The sequence below is a fragment of the Marmota flaviventris genome, chromosome 18 (assembly GCF_047511675.1).
Source record: "Marmota flaviventris isolate mMarFla1 chromosome 18, mMarFla1.hap1, whole genome shotgun sequence".
NCBI lineage: Eukaryota > Metazoa > Chordata > Mammalia > Rodentia > Sciuridae > Marmota > Marmota flaviventris.
The window spans coordinates 58,723,598-58,742,652 of NC_092515.1; the positions used below are offsets into that span (position 1 = coordinate 58,723,598).

At 47.4% G+C, this 19,055-nt stretch overlaps 1 protein-coding gene across 1 annotated transcript in view; it reads left to right on the forward strand.

Annotated features, from left to right (window-relative positions):
• Cdh13 (cadherin 13) overlaps positions 1-19,055 on the forward strand; it is an 873,075-nt gene that overhangs the window by 300,071 nt on the left and 553,949 nt on the right. The gene's annotated exons all lie outside the window — the stretch shown is intronic.

A 19,055-nucleotide genomic window follows, 5' to 3' on the forward strand; every position in this document is an offset into this window, starting at 1 on the left:
AGCCCATGGACGGGTCACATGGAGCACAAGAGGACGTGCTGGACCCCACCTCGGCTTGATGGAATTAGACTTCAGTGACGCATGCAGGGATTAAAAGAGCCCAGCCAGCGCTTGGCACAAAGCAGCAGCTCTATGTCAATGCTCACTGGAAGGTGAGTCACCTGAAGCAGCTCCAGAGAGCGGGACCTTTCCATGTCCCCAAAGCAGCCGCCACGTTCTCTCCTCTGTGGTCATTGACTTGCTCACAATTAGGTTGCTCCATCTTTGTTTTTTCTGGACTTATTTTTTTTATTACTTTACTGTTTTTCAATTCCCACTACATCCCATAAACTCCCCCAACAGGAAGGGATTCCGCTGGGTTAATCAGCTCCCTTTCAACCTTTTGGAGCTGCCCGATGTGATATGCTACCACCATGGTAAGTGTCAACCAAGGAACAGTTTTCTTTTCCTGTTCCCATCACTGGCACAGTCACAGAGAACTAAGGCGCACGGGGGATTCCCTCTGGCTGTACTCTCAGCAGGCGCCCCTGGGGCTTGCTGTCACTTAGAGACTCAAGGACTTCCTAGACTCACCCAATCCTCTCTTTGCAGGGCTGCATCCTGGGGTTTGAAGAGAGCCTCCCTCTCACTGAGAGGTCTTTCTCCCTCTGAAGTGTTAATCGCAATCTGATAAGGCAACAGCCCTCCTCATTGTTTTCTGCCCCTTGCTGGTTAGAATGTCATACCTCCCTGCCAGAGCCCAGCACTGCCAACCTGAGCAGGGTCATTTATCACATCTTACGAGGATGGATGAGGGCCCAAGGCGGCTGGCCCCAAACCTAAGTTCAGAAGCGCTGTGTGCATGTGTGTGTGCGCACGCTTGCTTTGGTGTAAAGAAATAACTCTTATCAAATGAGCAGGTTGGGTTCTCCCCAGTGAGGAGAGCAGAAGGAACAGGGGTTTTCCTGGCAAATCAGTTGAACAAGAGGTGAGGGGGAGAAGCTGGAGGCTGGATCTGTGGGGGCAGAGCTTAAACAGCACAGAAGCTTCTAGCAGGCTTGGAAAGATCCAGAAAGAGAACGAAGAATCAAGAACAAATTCTAAGTTGAAGTTCGTTCCTCTTCACGTCTCTAGTGCTGAAGACATCAGGCATCCCCTGAGGGGGCCCTGTGGAGGTAGATAAGTGAATTAACTTATTAAGTGAATGAAACACTGAAGTGCAAAGTCAGCTTGGCGTTAAAATTCAGGGTGAGCCTTGTACGGAGAAAAATCAACTTCCCAAACATGCCAGGAGGACCTAGGACAAGGGAAAGACAATCAGGCACCAGCGAACATGCAGCCTATCCCTGGAACACGGCGGGGTTGGGAAAAAGGGAAAGGCCCAGGGAATGGGGCTGCCCCGGGGCCATGTTGTGTGGAGGTCTGTCACAGGCAGAGCCCTGCTCCCTCGTCTCCCTGGGGGTGTGCAGTTTGCAGTTAAAACTCCATTCACATCAGTGATCACTAGTCCTGAATCTTGGCCGACTGTGGAATAGGTCACCCTGCTATTGACAAGCTGGTGTTTTGGGGACAGGAAAGGGATCAAGAAGCCATGGGTCTCAGGAGCATCTATTCCTATAAGCTTTTTCTGGTTGGGGCAATAGCAAGATGAGCAGGCAAGGTGGTGTCACGAGGCTCAGAATTCCATCATTTAGATCCTTCTTTTACTCTGGCACTTCTGCTGGACAGAGCCCAGAGCCCAGACCAGGCCATGCCAGCCAACAATCTTATGGAGATTTTTCTCTTCCCGTTAACCCGCAAGGAAGAGACCTTGGCACCCTGGTGTCTTCAGGGTTCAGGGTAATGCCTGGGTTTGTACTTACACTGTTTGAGCTCAAGCCCCCTGGGGAGGGGTGAGTCATTTTCATCTCCATCTTGACCAGTTTTCTCTTTAACCAAGTATTGTGCATTGCATTTAAACTCCACTCTAATCCCTTAGTTTCCTATGAAACGGACCTTGTTAAAATCCCTGGGATCCAATTATAGAAATGCTCCCAGGCCCTGCTCGCCATTCAACAGCAGCTGAGCAGGGTCCTCTTCAGCTCCTGGCCGCCCCTGCCAGCTCCCCTAGAGGGCCATGTCTTGTCTCAAGGTTTCGAAGCCCAGATTCATTTCTTGTCAACCAATGTCCTCGTTTCAGCTGCCAAATACATCTCTCTGTGCTGGATCATCAAGGGTTTCTGCTCTTTCTCGGCATCCTCCTCCTTCCCCCTCAGCAGTGTTGCTCTGACTCAACTCCAAGCCCCTGTGTCTAGAAGTCAAGGAACCAACTGGTCATCACTCTCAAATTCAGCATTTCCCATGTTCACCTTTGGAATAGGAAAAGCAAAGATTCTAGGGGGAAAAAGTACGCAAACTGCATTTTAACGATGGTGATGGCATTATGCTACCCGTGGAGTGGCACAGAGGAAACAATGAGACATGTCAGCAGTCCCCTTGCCTCGGCTACTGTCCGTCTGTCCAGGTGCAGCCCATCACAGGAGTACACTGGCCTGTATCCCTCCTGTGCTTACCATTCAGGACTTCAACTCACTCGTGTGACAGTCTAAGGAAGAAAGTCACAAAGGTCGTGTGTTTTCTCAGTGCAGCTCCTTTGTCAGACTATCAGTGGCCTGCTTTAAGAGCAATTTTGAAACCGTACTGGGCTCTCTGGGGCAGGGGCAGTGATGGTGCCTACCCAAGGTGGGGCACCAGGAAGCAACGGCAGCATCTCTGCCTGCACCTGCACCCTTGATTGGGTGAAGCCCAGAGGCAAATGCACCTCTCATCTCCCATGGGCTGACCGCCTCACACAGAGGCCTTTCTCTAACCAACAGTGACCTCTTAGATGGCAGGAGAGCCTTACAAGCAAATAGTAACCCACTAATTGACAGTTCCCATAATCTTGTTAGGTACTACGTGGATTCAATAATGCTGATTTTATTGTTGACAAAAGACAAATTTAAGGCAAAAATTGAAATATTTTAAAAATGTATTTTAATATGCTTTACTTTTTATGCAAGATGTAGACAGGGTTTCAACATAAATCGGCTAACGTGGATTCAACTTCAACTCCAGTTCCAACTCCATCTCAGGTGCCACCAACCCTGAGACCATTGTCTAGTCTGGCTTTTTATCTCTTTCCTGCTCTGCTCAAGTCCAATTTAGCACTTCTAAAACCACAGTCCGCCCCAGTCCCTCATCCCCCCACCACCTCCAGGACATTCTTTGTCAACATTGGCCTTGGCACATGGGTGCTGCAGTGAGCTACTGAGGGCAAACCCTGCTCCAGGGCATGATCCCTCCACTGCTGTGTGGAGCACAGCGTAACCTGAAGGAGCACGGATCTCAGCAACATCAGCAAGGATCAGAGAGGATCTTACATGTGAGCAGACCAGAATTATTTAGTGTTCCAGAATCATATCCCCAAGAGCAGGTTGTACTGTGGAAGTTTGAACGCAGCCCATCTTCCCTCAAGCATAGCAGAGGAAGAGGGGAAGAGAAATTTAAATTTTTAATTCTGCCAATTTAACAAACCCTTTCTATGCCATTCTCAGAATGCGCATGGAAGATACACAAAGTCACCAGAAAAATCTCCCTTAATCAAAAAAATATAGAGTAGGAGCTGGTAGACCAATCGGGTCAAAGATGTTGGGAAAGGGTGAGGAAACCATTTCTAGCCAAGAAAGTGTGTTTTCATTGATTTTCATGCTGAGGAAGCCAAAGAGCATTTCCTGAAGGCAACGCTGCTCTGGTTAGCTTCAGGAAGGACTTTCCTCTCTGTTGCTGTAACAGGAAGTGGCGAGCTTTGGAATGGTGGCACCAGGAGGCTTCCCATTGTGGGGAAGCCGCTCTAGCCCAGCTCTGCTGTGAGCCCCCTGGGCAGGCGTGCACCTGTCTGAGCTGTAGTGTCCTGTGTGGGAAATGAGGAGATTGGCTTGAACCAGTAGTTTTCAAACCTGACTGAGCATCAGCATGGCCTGGGGTGTTCACAAGACAGAATGCCGTCTCTTGAGACTCCGTGCACTGGGCATTCCAATAAATACAGTCAGGGGTGAGTACGTGAATAAGTAAAGCACTCCTTTAGGCTAGAGTCTCACCTAAGTGGACCTTGATGCTAAACTTGGAGAAAGGCTGGATTACAACCAGTCAAGGGGCTGATGAGAGTAACTTGAACCTCAGAGAGGATCTTACATGTGAGCAGACCAGAATTTTACGGTGTTCCAGAATCACATCCCCAAGGTCAAAAGTATTTCCTAAATGTTTACAAATCAATATCTTGGTCTGCTTTAACTAATTGGTCTATAAATACATTTTTTAAAGCAACTTCTCCACTCAACTAGATGTAAAGGGAATATATATACACAGAAACAGTTGTATTATGTTTCTTGTCAGCAAGGAAATTAAAATCTCTTTAAAATCAAGAAACCAATAAACTGTAAACCCCATAAGATGTAAATGGTAATGGGCAAAAGTTAGGAGAAACATAGAATCAGTCCAGGCCATGATGGTATCATCCCAGATAGAAACGAAGATAGAAATGCCACCTGTGTTGGTCCCATGTCCCTGACAGAGAAGGGCTGGGATCTGAAGGGTTTAGTGCCCCTGGCTGGGACAACCCCATCTGTCCATCTGCCCCAGGCTCCTCAAAATCTAGTGGCCAAAGTAGTGTCTTCTCTGGGGCAGGGCTCACGTGGCCACACTAACTTCTTTCTCTTTCTTCAAGACTTCTAGGCCCCGTCTTCCTATTTACATGTTGGTTCTTAACATAGTTACTCTGATAACGCTCTGCCTCCCGCTCTTGTTATCTGTTTCTATAACATTGTGTGACAAATTTACACTTTTTCTCCCAAAGGCAGCCTGGGTACCCGCTTTCCAGACAGACACGGTGGGATGTACCACTTGGGGGCGTTAGTTCCGCTCAGGGCATTGCTCCTGGAACTCAGACGTTTGACGGGGTACCTCGACACTCATCAACCTGGAGGTGCTGACTTAGGCTGTGGCAGGTTCTGAATCGATACTGTCTTTGACTCAGCCAAAGCAGAGACGTTGAGACAAGTCCAGGGAGAGAGAAGCACGTTGGCTGACGGGTGACAACTCTGGGACTCCATCGGAGACTTCCTTGCTGGCCTCATTTCCAAACCCACATCTGCCTCCATCGCCAAGCAGAGCTTTGTGGTGCTGTCTGAAGACTTGCCACACAGGAACTTATTTTAGGTGAACAGTAAACAGTTGTGGCAGAGTCCTCTGGAAGGGATGCCACGTGGGACCTTGGCTTGTGCTCAGCGTGTGCCGCTGCTCAGACAGGCTTCAGGTGTGCCCTTCTTCTCACATACTGAGAACAAAGTCGGTACCATTGCACTGAGAAGCAGAAGACAGGCCACTGAGACGAAGGCTGGCAGACACAGCCTCTGTGGAAGCGGCAGGGGTTTTACAGGAGGGTCAGGGGGATCCTATGCACTCACCTAGGTCTAGTGCTGAGCTGGAGCTGGGTGGGGGGAGCACTCCTCCCCACTGGCACCCCAAGGGGCCCCAACCCTGATTCATCCCCAGTGTCCCTCCTCAGGGATGGAGACGCCTTCTGCAGAGCTACCCGTCGTTCCCTCTGGCGCTGGTCTCAGGAGAGGAACAGCATCTGGCTCCCACCCTCCTTCTAATTACCCATCTGTTTGTGGGGAGGGAAGGAGTGTTTCATTTCCTTCCCTCCCAAACGTTTTTGCGTGCTGATGTGTGAAGACAGCAGCTGTACCTCTGAGCCAACCTCACCCAGGGCGCCACGCTTACTCCACGCTCGCTGCCCGCTCACCGCTCAGCCAGCGCCTGGGGTCCTGGGCAGGTGGCCAGGCGTCTGGAGCCCTCAGTCTCTAACTCCTGCTCATCTCCACTCTGTGCACCCGGACCTTTGCTCGGGACTGACCCAGCTTCCGCGTGGCTCACTGATTCAGGGCCGTGGAGCCTCCTGGGGTGCCTGAGATCCCCTTTAGGTGGGCTCAGGAATCTGCCTCTCCATGCTGGCTCAGTTTCTGTTGGCACCAGAGACCCCACAGGGTACAGTTTTGTACCCCATTTCCTGACCTTTGCTCCACTGGTGACCTCTCTGCTGATTTCCCCTCATTCTGGAAGCCCTGTTTAGAAAGAGCTTATGTGCCAACCAAACTGCATTTAATAAGCAATAATTTATTCATTTCCCATTCTAAATAATTAATCCAGGTCTATGTAAGAGACAGAAACTCTTATTCGTCTTTGATAAATGGGATGGTCAATGTAAATTGCTATGATTCAAGCCTCACTTTTTTAGCTGGCCCAGAGGATCTGGCTATGGAGAAATTTGACAGTTTAGTTCTATTTTTTTTTTTCAAATGCTGAAGCATTTCAATCCACTATTAATACCTGGGTGTAGTGGTTAAAGGAATCATTTTGGACATAGAAACCCAGAGTTAGATTCCACTTGGCCTCATGCTAGGTACATGACCTTGGAAAAGTTTCTGAACTTGATGCAACTCAATTTCCTCATGGATAAAACTGAGATAATTATACTGATGATTTTGTAGGACTAACATGAGATAAAATGCATGATGTTTACAAAGCACTACCTACGGAGAGGCATGAAGCAAGAAATCAGTAAAGGTTACCTGCTACTATCTCTATTTCCAACCTTTGGATCATCATTATCAGTAACCACCAAAACACAAGAGGCTCAGGAATGGGGGATCCCATTAGGAACCTCCATTCCTGGGTAAATAGCCTGGGAACCCTCGTAGTTCCCCCCATCTCTCTCTCCGTTCTCTCTTCCTCCATAGCACTAGCAGTTATAGCTGGGCACATAGGCACTCAGCCATGGACTCCTTTTTCAAGGCACTGTATCCTCTAGGTGTGGCCAGGTAACTGGGTGACAGTGACACTTGAATGGGCATAACAGTGGCACTCTAAGGTTTGCCCTGTATTTCTCCTCTTTTCCGGCACATGCATGAGGTGGTGAGTCACGTTCAGTAAAAAGGGCAGCGTGCTGGAAATGGCATGGGAACAAGACATGTCCCCAATACCTTTAAGTCACCAGTCCAATTCTGGACCTAGACTGTTACGGGCAGGAGACAGAGACCTCTTGTTTGGTTTAAATGACTGAATCTCGGGGTCACTTGTACAATAATAGAGTATAGCCTAAAAACACACCAAGCATCTCTTTTCAAAATGTTCCTGATATTTTTCTAGGTATACAACTTCCTGAAGTCCAAAATCATATTACCCCAGCCCAACACGGCTCCCTTTTGATAGGATAAAACGAGGTGATATCAAAGACCTGATGCACCCACTGGGAAGAATGACCATCGGCCCCCTGGAGGGCTGCAGGGGAGTCTGTGTTTCTAACTGTGAGAGAGTGTGGTGTGCACAGGGTGGCGAGAGGCAGGTCCAGGCACAATATGCACAGCCTCGTCAGGACGGTGTAGGGCTGTTTGTCAGGTGGAGTTGAAGCTGAATGGATGGATAGTCTCCATCTTCCGCTTTCTCCCTTGTTTGTTTCTGTGGCTCTGCCTTGCAAGACTAAAATGCACACCGAGCAAAAGCATAACAAAGGGAGAAACCTTCGTGCAGATGAAATAATGCTTCCATTTTAGAAAGAAAGGCAATTAGTCACTTGAGGTTTTCCGGGGGGAGCAGTGACTAGGAGGTTATTATATTCCTTTCCTGCAGTACATCTGAAACACTTAAGAAATAATCAAAACTGTGAGCAGTATTAAAAGAAGAACAAACCCCCTTCCTCCCACCACTGCTTTACTCTATGAGTCATCGGCTTCCTGAACTGGAAGGACACCCGAGCTTCATGGTATGGGGACTTCAGCTCTGAGGAAAATGCGTGCTTCTTTATGTGGAAATCTTCAGCGGCCTCACAAAAGCCAGCGCAGGACCCAGGGTGTCCCTGCCTTATCGCTCTGCCTGGCTGCTCTCTCCATGTCTGATAGAATTTTCTGATTTCCTGAGAAGCATTCACTGCCTTTATGTGGAGCCAAGTCGTATGTTGGAATCAGCAAAAACATTAACCATGGCACCAACAGAAACAACCGCAAGTTGATCATACCTTATAAGGAGGTTGTCTTAGCCTCATGGTAAAATCGAGGGAACTGCAGCTCAGGAATATGACAAAACTTACCAAGAGTGACTTGGAAAATCACAGTGAGAGTGATCACAGTGATTATGATGATGGCCTTGAAGGAGGTGATGATGACGTTGGTGGTGATGATGTTAGTGATCATGATATTGGAGGTGGTGGTGATCGTGGTGGTAATAATGGTGATTATGACAATCTTGGTGAAGGCGATAATGATGGAGACAGTGATGATTATGGTCATGATGGAGGTGATGATGGTGGTAATGGTGATCATGTTGGTAATAATAGTGATGATGACAATGATGATGGTCAAGGTGACAATGGTGGTGGTGGTGGTGGTGATGGTGGTGATCATGATGGTGGTTATAATAGTGATGGTGATGATGGTTTGAGAGGTGGAGTGATAGTAACAGTGATGGTGATGTTGATGGTGATCATAATGTTGGTGATGGTGACGACGATGACGCTGGCATTGATGATGATGATGCCATACTCTAGGTTCATTATAGTGCTAAACATTTTAACTTACAGGCAAGTGTGAAAACTTAAAGTGCTCAGTGATGTTTTTACCTTTATAAGTGTTCAGTAATCATCAGCTTCAGTGATAGGATTAGAGCAAAGGCATGAGGTACTGTCTATAGGTCAAAATTTAAGGGAGGTCCCCCCAAAATTCAGTAGTCAATAATATTTTAATGCAATACTTATAAAAATAAAAATTAAAGTAAATGCATTAGAAACAAAATATCAATGTTTTAAATAAAAAAGAGACCCCTGCCCTTGCACAGTTCAGTCCATTTCCCACCTCCTAAGCCCTTCCCTTAGCTAATAATTTTATTTCATCCTTGGAATAGTCTTGAGCCTGAGCTGTTCTTGACCTCATCTTATGGATGAAAATACAGAGGCTCGAGGGGTTTTCCCCAATCACACAGCTAAGTATGGAAGCCCTGGGATTAAAGCTGAGATATACCTAAAATAGAAGTTCGGGTTCTGCCCAATCTTCTATCTGCCTTCTAACGTAAGTTTTTCTCAGTCACTACAATTTTTACATCATTTTCTTAGTGTTGATTTGTTTGTGTACTGGGGCCCAAACCCAGGGCCACTATACCAGTGAGCCAAATCCTCAGCTTTTTTTTAATTATTTTTCTTTGGAAACAGGGTCTCACTAAGTTGCATAGGCTACCCTTGAACTTGCAATCCTCCTACCTCAGCTTCTGGAGTTACTGGGAATTCAGGTGGGCACCACTGTGACCAGCAGTTATTTTTTTTTTATTGGTTGTTCAAAACATTACAAAGCTCTTGACATATCATATTTCATACATTAGATTCAAGTGGGTTATGAACTCCCATTTTTACCCCAAATACAGATTGCAGAATCACATCGGTTACACATCCACATTTTTACATAATACCATATTAGTAACTGTTGTATTCTACTAGCAGTTATTTTTAAATAATGGAGAATAAAAGAGAATAACCGCCGGCTGCAGCTCTTACCAGACCAACAGTGTCAGCTAAGGTGATAACGATGCTGTGGAACTTTGAGAACGTGCATTTATTAAACACCCACTCATTTACATAATCCCTTCAACCTGCTCAGGAGCTCTGAGTGGAGGGCATCAGAGTTGTGTTCCACAGACGGGGCTTTAGAATCCAAGTTGATGACCAGTCAGCCAATCTGCAGGAGAGCTGGAGACCAGCGTGAGGGTTCCAGGCTGGGGTGACACTGTTCCCTCTGCTCCCTGCTGCCTGCATGGGTCCCTGGAGCCCCACGCTCCCTATAATTCCGCAGAGGAGCCCTCCCTGGAGATACCCAGTTTGTTTGTACCATTTTCCCTCCTGTTACTACGTCCTGAAATGCATTAGCACGTCAATTATAATAACATCTTGAATCTTGTGTGGTTTTTAATTCAGCATGCGTTAACTAAGACATTCTGGAAAGCAGAGGGAAAAACCCAAAGAAACAGACATTTCCATCCTTCAGAAACAAGCAGGGATGTCATTTCAATGAGTTTTTTCCTAGTGTTTTAGCTTGTTTTATTTAGGGTGACCTGCTTTTCTCTCTGTTCCCTTGTAATAACAGACTGTGGCAACAGGAGCCCAAGGGAGATCTCAGGGTGGGATTCCCTTGACTCCTGTGCTCACTCTGCCTGGACCTTGCTCCGTCCACTTCTCGCCCCACTCTTGGCTTCCCCACCAGGCCCTCCTCCTGGGTCACTCTCCTCTGCTGTGAACTGATGGGTGTTACCCCAGCTCTCCAACAGAGAAGCCTGGATACCCGACAACTGAATAAGAAGCACTGCACATCCCAGACTAATACAGACCCCCACACACTGCACATCACCCAGGTTTGCAGGGCTCCCCTGCATTTCATTCATGCATCCCCTAGATTCAGAGGAGCCCAACAGAACCCTGCAACTTAATTTTCCTTTGATTCGTCTTTCCAAGAGACACATCCCTTCTTATTTTTTTTTTTTTTTTTTGGTACCAGGAATTGAACTCAGGGACACTCAACCACTGAGCCTCATCCTCAGCCCTATTTTGTATTTCATTTAAAGACAGGGTCTCACGGAGTTGCCTCACTTTTTGCTGAAGCTGGTTTCGAACTCACAGTCCTGCGGTCTCAACCTCCCAAGTTGCTGGGATCACAGGCGTGTGCTGAGACAAGAGGACTGCGAGTGTGGCTCAGGGCTCGAGTGCCCCTGAGTTCAATCCCTTCTCATTTCTAAATGTTGCTAACTACTTTTTTGTTTGGTTTGCAGTCCTGGAGATTAAACCCAGGGCCTCAAGTATGCTAGGCAAGTGCTGCACCCTGACCTACAAGCCCCAGGCCTTTTATAAATTTTATTTTGAGACAGGGTCTCGCTAAATTGCCCAGGCTGGCCTCGAACTTGCCATCCTCCTGCCTTAGCCTTAGAGCTGCTGGGATTGCAGACACATGCAGCTGTGCCCAACACTTTCCTTAGTAGAGAAGCCACTCTGCAGATATAGTGTCCCTTGTTCACCTGAGTACGGACTGGAGAACTTTTAACAAAGCCTCCTGCAGCCACCTCTAGGTCATACAATTTTACAGGATAGTGATTCCCCTTCCTCTTTGATTTTGTTTAATAGGGATCCAATATTGGATATAGACGCCTAGTGCATGTTTTTGTATATGTGAGTGTTTTAACATCAAGATAAATTTTTACTGGTACCAAGGCATGTGTTTAAGGAAACCATAAAACATTGGAAGAAATCAACTGCAGGTGAAATTTTTAATGATCTTATGATTAGATAGACTTTAAGCATGTCATCCAAAGTCAAAACTGCAAGCTGAAAATTATATAATTGACCACATAAAATGTTAATGCTTTTGTGTAAAAAAAAAAAAAAAAAAAAAGAAGAAGAAGCTTTAAAAGTACGAAAGCAAATGACGTGCTGGAAAAATATTTGCAGCAGGTATCCTGGGAGGGTCTCTTCTGAGCACTGTGTCCTCGGGCCCGTCTTCCACCTCTGCATGTAACTTTCCTCATCAATAATGTGGGACCAGCAAGGCTGCCTCAGGGAGTCCTCTTGAGAAGCAGATGGGATGAAGTGACATGTAATAGTGGTTCTGAACCAAGGTGATTTTGCCCCCAGGAGACCCTTGACAATATCTAGTGGTGTTTTTTGATTGTTTGGACTGGGGTTTGCTTCTGGTGTTTTGTGGGTACAAGTCAGAGATGCTGTTGGACATTCTGCAGTGCAGAGGACATCCACGTGGAGCGAATTCTCCTGCCCCGGATGCCAGTGTGGCGTGATAGAGAAACTCCGGTCTCCCAGAGGAGGTTGCTCCCTCAGCTGTCCCTGATACATCCTTTCTCATCTGTCCCCGTCACATCCCTGTCCTGGGTGCACCCACTACACACTATTGATCTCTTAAGGACAAAGCACCATTTGAGATACCTCCTCCTCAGACAGTGTCCATTTCCTGCCCCCCTCCCCTCCAGCCTCCGTTCCCAGCCAGCCCAGTGTGCCACCTCTCCCAGGTGTCACTCTTTTCTCTCAAAACCCAGAGCACTTGTCTCATGAGTCTCCCTGCCCTCTCTTGGTACTTTTTACCCCATTACATGAGGACATCCTCCAGCTCTGCTGGGACACTCGAAGGCCCTTGAGAGAGGACGTGACTTTGTATTCACTCTAACCCTGCAGGCTCTACTTCGCATAGAACCCATACAGGGAGGCTGGGAGCTGGTGTTGCTCATAGAAACCATTTAGGTGATTCTGATTCTTGATCGTTCTTGTAACTAAGAACACATTTACATCCCTCTGTGTGGACCACTTAGCATTAGTCATCTGGTATGGTTTGAATTCCTCCAACCCACCGAAGTGAGTTCATTGTCTGTGAAAGTGAGTTATTTGGTATGCTCCAGCAAATAGTGATCCACGTTGATAATGGATATGTTTTCATCTCTTCTTGCTCCAGTGGGGCAGAATTCAACTGCCATTGCTAGCATGAACGTGGAGCCACCAGACCCTGGACAGGGCCTCTGTCCCATCACTGCCACTTTCTTTTCAGTTTAAGAAAAGTAGAAATTGACGGGGAGACATTTATGTAAATCAGTGTGGTTCTGAGGAGTTATCTGGCAACTGTGTTAATGGATGTGCCACTCTGAGCAACGAATCCCACATTTTGCTTCTGCTGTCAGGGGTTCTGTGTGGCCGTTTACACCTGCTGTGACGGATCTGACAGGGGACACTCGTTGTAAAGTCTGCTTTGTGCATGATGGTGAATCTCGTCCAGTCCTCGGGCCCCCATGGACCATGACAGCAATGACCACTTTTAACTGGGGGAGCTACAGGGCACTGCCAGCTGGGAAGAATGTGCGCAGTCTCTCACTAAATTCCTCAGCACAGCAGTACACGCAGGCTCATCATAAGACAGGAAGAGGATAAAGGGAGGAGAGCTCACCAAAATCCCAGCGTCCCAGGAACTGTTGGTACTGGACTCAATTCATTTATACAGCAAATATGAGCTGGGCACCTTGACGTATTTACTTTCTTGCAGGCATTGATGATGCAGCATAGGTGTATTGGGGTGAATGTGGCCCCCAAAAGATATGTCCACTTTCTAACCCCTGGAACCTGTGCATGTGACCTTATTTGAGGAAAGTGTCTTTGCAGATGTAACTAAATTAGGGATATCATGACAAAATGGCCCTGGATTAGTCTAGGCAGCCCTGAACCCATTAGCAGTGTCCTTTTAAGAGACATACAAGGAGCAAACACAGAGAGAAGGAGAAGGACAGAACAAGACCCGTCAGAGGCTGAAGGAAGCCAGGGGTGGACTCTCCCTGAAGGATCTGGAGGAAGCGTGTCAGCCCCTTGCTCTTGTTGCCTGCAGAACCATAAGAGAATAGCTTGCTGTTGTTTTTTAGGTCACAGAGTCTGTGGTCGTCTGTTATGGTGGCCACAGGAAACTGGTGCCGTGGACTTCACAGGCGAAGACCTGTGCCACGGCAGTGGTTTTGTTCTGGCAGGAAATAGGTGGAGCTCATTAGGTGCTGGACTGTGATCGGGGATAGAGATGATGCAGGAGAGAGGGGCTGGGGTGCTGAAGGGTTCACGTTGGAAATGGAGGACCCATCAGCAAGACCTTAGCGTGAAAGGGGATTTGTGCAGAGACGGGAGGCGATGAGGAATCTCGTTGTGAGGGCATCAGGAAGGAAAGTTGTTTAGACAGAGGCAATTGCAGTTACAGAGGCCCCGAGACTGGAACGTGCCTGGTGTATTGCAATGTAAGGAAGCACAGATGAAAACAGATGAGGTAGAAGTTTGCCTGTGTTTGTCCCTGTACTTGACACGTGTCAGCTGAGCGTGCACCATAAGTGTTATTTGATGGCATTCTCACAACACCATAGAGAGGGGGGTCTGAGAGCCCCACTTTATAGATGAAAACACCAACGTGAGGCTCAGGATGACTCTCTCATGTATGGCAGCCCTGGAGAGGAATCAAAATTTGATGCCAAACTCAACATCCTTTCCCCAACATCAAATGACTTACATAAATATTTATCTTATTTAAAATTTGTCTGCAATATTGAGTCCCCTGTGACATTCATGAATGTGAATAAGCCCCGCTTACCTGAGTCCAATGAAAGAGTGGTTTGCATTGATAGTTGCTTTAGGGTGGCAGGACAGGCTGTGACTTTAGGAAAGGTCAAGGGCCACAGATGGCCATTTCTCATGAAGTCTGGTAGCATTGCATTGATCATTTATCTCCTTAAGTGACTTAGCTCTTCATAAACAGGGACGAAATAAGGAATGCTGTGTAGAAAAGAAGAAATAAGATAAAATCAGGATAGCCGCATATTATCATGGCTGCAGCAACTGAACATGGAAAAAAACCAGAGAAGCCACTTGCCCCACCTGTTGACTTTAGCTCTCAGACTTCAGTGGTTCTGGTGATCACTACATGCTTGTCCTGGGATGTGACAGGGAAGTAAGAGCAAGGCAGGTGGAGGAGCCAAGGCAGAGCTCCGCCCCTCAGCCCTGGCCTGAGAGCATGCACGGCCACAGTTTCCCGGGCCCCTTGACTGCTCTTCTCCAAGGGCCTCTCCTGTTTGCTGGGGGTCGTTGGAGATCTGTGAACAGAGCTCACCCAGCCCACTGCATCTCCTAAATGATTCTCTATAAACGGGAACTTAGGTGTTTGTGATGTCTCTCTGCTGCTTCTTTTATGTTTCCCTTGGTTTGTTTGGGGGGAAATCCTGAGTGGACTTGCTTCTTGGAATTACTGTAGTGGTCAGACTAATAGAGGAAGAAGCAGGGGAATGGAGACAATGGGACAAATCAGCCTGAGCTAGTCTCTCTGTAAGTGCTCTTCAGAAAAGGCGACTTCAGTAGGCAAGAGGGAAGTTCTGCCTTGATGAAGACGTGTTCATGGGCTGGGCACAGGGGCTGTGGAGCTGGGGTTAGCAGCAGCAGCAGCAGCAGCAGCAGCAGCAGCAACAGCATGCTCCCAGGGGAGTTAGGCCCTTTCCTGACCCAGTGGGCACCAGTGCTCTCCTGCTGCCATTCTGGGAGAGGGTGGGGACACAGGGGAGGAGAAGGAGCCAACCAGGAAGTCTGCAGTGGGCTCTGGAGACTCAAAAGAACAAGGGTGTTGGGAAGAACTCAGACCTTGCCAGCTCAGATCTGGGCATCCACACTAGTCAGGACCTTGGCTATAAGCTGTAATGAAAGAAGGTCTAAAAATAGAAGCTTAAACAAAATAGAATAAGTGTTCTTCCTCATAATCCAGTACAGGGCAGGTAGGTGGCTGTCCTCAGTGACCTTTAGGGACCCATGTTTGGAAAAGGTCAAGGGCTACCCATTGCCATGTCTCATGATGACTTCAGCAAGTTTTTTTTTTGACCCCAAGAGGCATTGGACCGACAGTTTATTGGACCCGTCCTGTCACCTCTAGGGTGCTGTCCCATTTCCTAAGTCCAACACCATGGCCAAGCTTTTGAAAGTCAACAGACTTTGTTAAGGGGGCAGGGGAAGAGGAGCAGAGCACCTCCTTTCAAGAGGCACTGACTGTAGGTCCCCCCTCGATTCCCTTCCTCCCCCCCCGTTGGTCAGATCAAGGTCACAGCCACAACAGAGGCCGGGAAGTATGGCTTCTAGGAAAGCAGCCATATACCAGGTAAACCCCAAGGCAGGGCTGAGAGTCCATAAACACAGAAAGGCACAGCCCTACCAGAGGCCCTGGGCTGCGGGACACTGCTGGATTTGGGATAAAGAGTTCATTGTCTCCACTTAGAGTTAAAAGAAAAAAAAAAGTTAAAAGAAAGACTTTCTCCACCAAAGCCCAGGCCCTCAGACTCCAGGCCTCCTTACTCTTAAGATTTCTCCATCCTCATTCTCATCTCCTCCCATTCTCATCTCCTGCCAGTGTTGGCTTAGCTGCGGGCAAGGGACCCTGAAGCTCAGGGTCACAACCCCCACTGAGCCAGTCACTCCCACCAGCACCCAGACTTTCACATGTTCACTTCCAGGTAGAACAACGGCTACTACTTTCCAGTTATGGAGGACAAAGGGAAATCTCCATCTATTCCTGTGTTTGTCTTCTTCACGCCCTTGATAAACAGGAGCTGTCCTGCACATACAGCTCACTTCAGAAACAGGGTCGGATCCTCACCACAGCTGGGCACTTCTCACGGGGGGTTTCCTGGCTGATTCTCTATCTCAGATGGGGGTGGGGGGAAGCCCTTTGCTTCTTTTGCTTTCTTTTGTTTTGATTGATTTATTTTTTTAAAAAATGTTGATGGTGGGTTTGGTCCTTTAAAATAAATCCTGACTCGGTGTTTAAGTGACCTCACAGAAATTATGTGATAATTTTAAGATCATCCTCATTGACAACTGGTTCAAAATGAAAGATTTAAAAATATGACTTTGGCTGTACCATTCAGAATATCTTCAGCCTCGCATCAGTGTTCTACTTTGTTTTTAATGTGACAAAAGTCCTTAATTGCGATTGATCACATGAATTAAAATTGGTTTAGAAGGTACTAAGTCCAGGACGGCCATTGCAGTTCCTGGCCCTGAGGTCATAGTTTAAGACCCCGTGTTTTAGTTGTACAATGCTGAACTCAGCCGTCCTTTAATTTTAAATTTTAAGGTAATTCTCATTTTCTGAAAGCTCAATGGGGTACATTTATGGAAAACAAAAAAGGAGGCCCCGACACAATTGTTAATTACCACGAAAGAGTTGATCATTCCATAGGAGCATGTCTTTAGATCCAGGTGATAATGTGACCTTTTGTTAATACAGAGAAAGAAAAAGCTGGATCGGAGAGGCCTTCTCCCAGGTGCATAAGAAAACAAAATTCAGACTGTCTCATAAATGATCTTGAATGACACAACTTACATCCCCTCAAGGCAACTCCTTTGTGGAACACGCCAAAGCCTGCCTTTCTGGGGCTATCCAAAGGCTAATCTAGAAGATGCAGTTGGGGGTGGGCGAGGCTGGCCAGGCCCAGGAGTTGGTGCAGCTTTGGCACCACCCTTCTCCGCCCTGTGTTTCTCATCTTTGTGTACAGAACAGATCCAAAGGAGGATCGTTCACTTTTAGAATCACGCTTTGCCCTGAGAGAATCTAAACAAGAAAATCACAGAGTAGCGTAACTCTGGTAGAATTCGTGGGGGAGCCAGGCATTCTTACTAATTTCAAAAAACTGGTTCTTTTCAGAATGGTGGCAATTTTGTTTTCAGAAATCTGTTTTATTCCAATAAGATGGTTACAATAGACTAACTCCAATTCCTGAAATTCACTCAGCTAGGAACGGCCTGATTCACCACTGAAATTCTGCCATGTCCCGTTTCTTCCAGAATGCCCAGGCTCGAGAGGGAGTCCAATGAGGGTACAGCAGCCCCCGTGGGCCTCCACCCTGACCTGGACACTGCAATGGGCAGTCTCTAAGCACAGTCTCACTTTCTCTTTGCTGTGGCCCCATCCCCTTGGGTTGTATGTATCAGAATGAAACCCATCTTCCACATCAGGACCCGGGGTGCCGCTCAGTGGTGGAGCACTTGCCTAACAGGGAGGCCTTGGGTTCCATCCCAGCACTACAAAGCAAAATCAAAACAAAACAACACACAAAAAAAGTGGATTAACTTGGACAAGATATGTAACTTGTCAAGTTTTGTCTAGAATCAGATCTGAGCCCTGTTCCCGAGTTCTCAATTCACACTGGGCTTCTTCTCTGAGAAAACTTTGGGGGCCAAAATATATCTTCTGAAAAAAAAGGCCTTAAAATCATTGTGCATTCGACTTTCTCGTCCATGCTTTCTTCTATAGTCAGGCCTGGGCAGACAACTGCAGCGAAAGGTCATATTATAATATAGTATATTCAATGTCCTCTCCCTCCACTCTTCCTACCTACCTACCTATTGAGCAATTGTCATTCATCTTTAAGTGGATGACGCCTGACAATAGCTAAGGAAAGGATGAAAATGAAGGAAATCCATCCCTTCCTCGATGGACTCACTGTGTCCAGAGAGCTGCCAGTCCCCTGTGCTTCTCCACCTCCGCCGTCTCCCGGCTTGCAGTCTAGTGAAGGAGGCTGGCAGTGAGCAGTATCGTGAGACACAGACTATGGCGCACATCTTGATAACGGGAAGTGCTGACGGAAAAATAAGACCGAGAAATGCTGGTGTGTGGATGTGTGGAGTGTTAGATGATATGTCCAGGGAAGGCCCGATGACAAAGGGGACAGCTGAGTGACCACTGAGGTAAGTTAAGTGTGGAAAGAGGAGCTTTGGGAGTGCAGAAGAAGCACTTGGAGGGCAGTGAGCATAGAAAAATGCCAGGGTCTTGAGGCAGAAGCAGGCCTGGGAGTTGATTGGAAGAAGAGCCAGCAGACCCGCGTGGGGAGCGACTAAGTGACGCTTAGAGTACAGACAGGACAGTAAGCAACCAGATCATGGAGCGTGTTGTAGGTTGGCCCAACAACTTGACTTTGACTCCACGTGGGGAGGTTTGGGGTTAGAGGAGTGACATATTGGAGTTCTCCTCACTGGGTTGAGGCCATGGGGGTGAGGCTGGGCAGAGTGGAACTGGGAGTCCAGTGAAGAGCTTGCCTCAGAGGCCCAGGCACAAGATGATGGTGGCCCAGGGGGTCCTTCCTCTCTCCTTACACTGTCCTGCCTCCATTTCCATGTCCCAGATTCATCCAGCAAGTCTGTCTCATTCAAGAGAATGAATGACTGAAGACACTTAATAGGACCTTTTGACGTTAAAATCCTCTGTATCGCACCATAGGAGGCATATCTCCCTCTGAGGCTCGTCTCCTTCTGAGAACAGTCGCCAAAAATCAGCCCTTTCAATGGAAGCACAGAGGATCAATAAGAGCTATTTTTCATTTGCTTAGATTATGATGTGTATTACAGAGAAGTGCAGTGCACTGACTACGGTTCAGTTGATGACTTTAATAAGTTACACTTGCAACTCTCT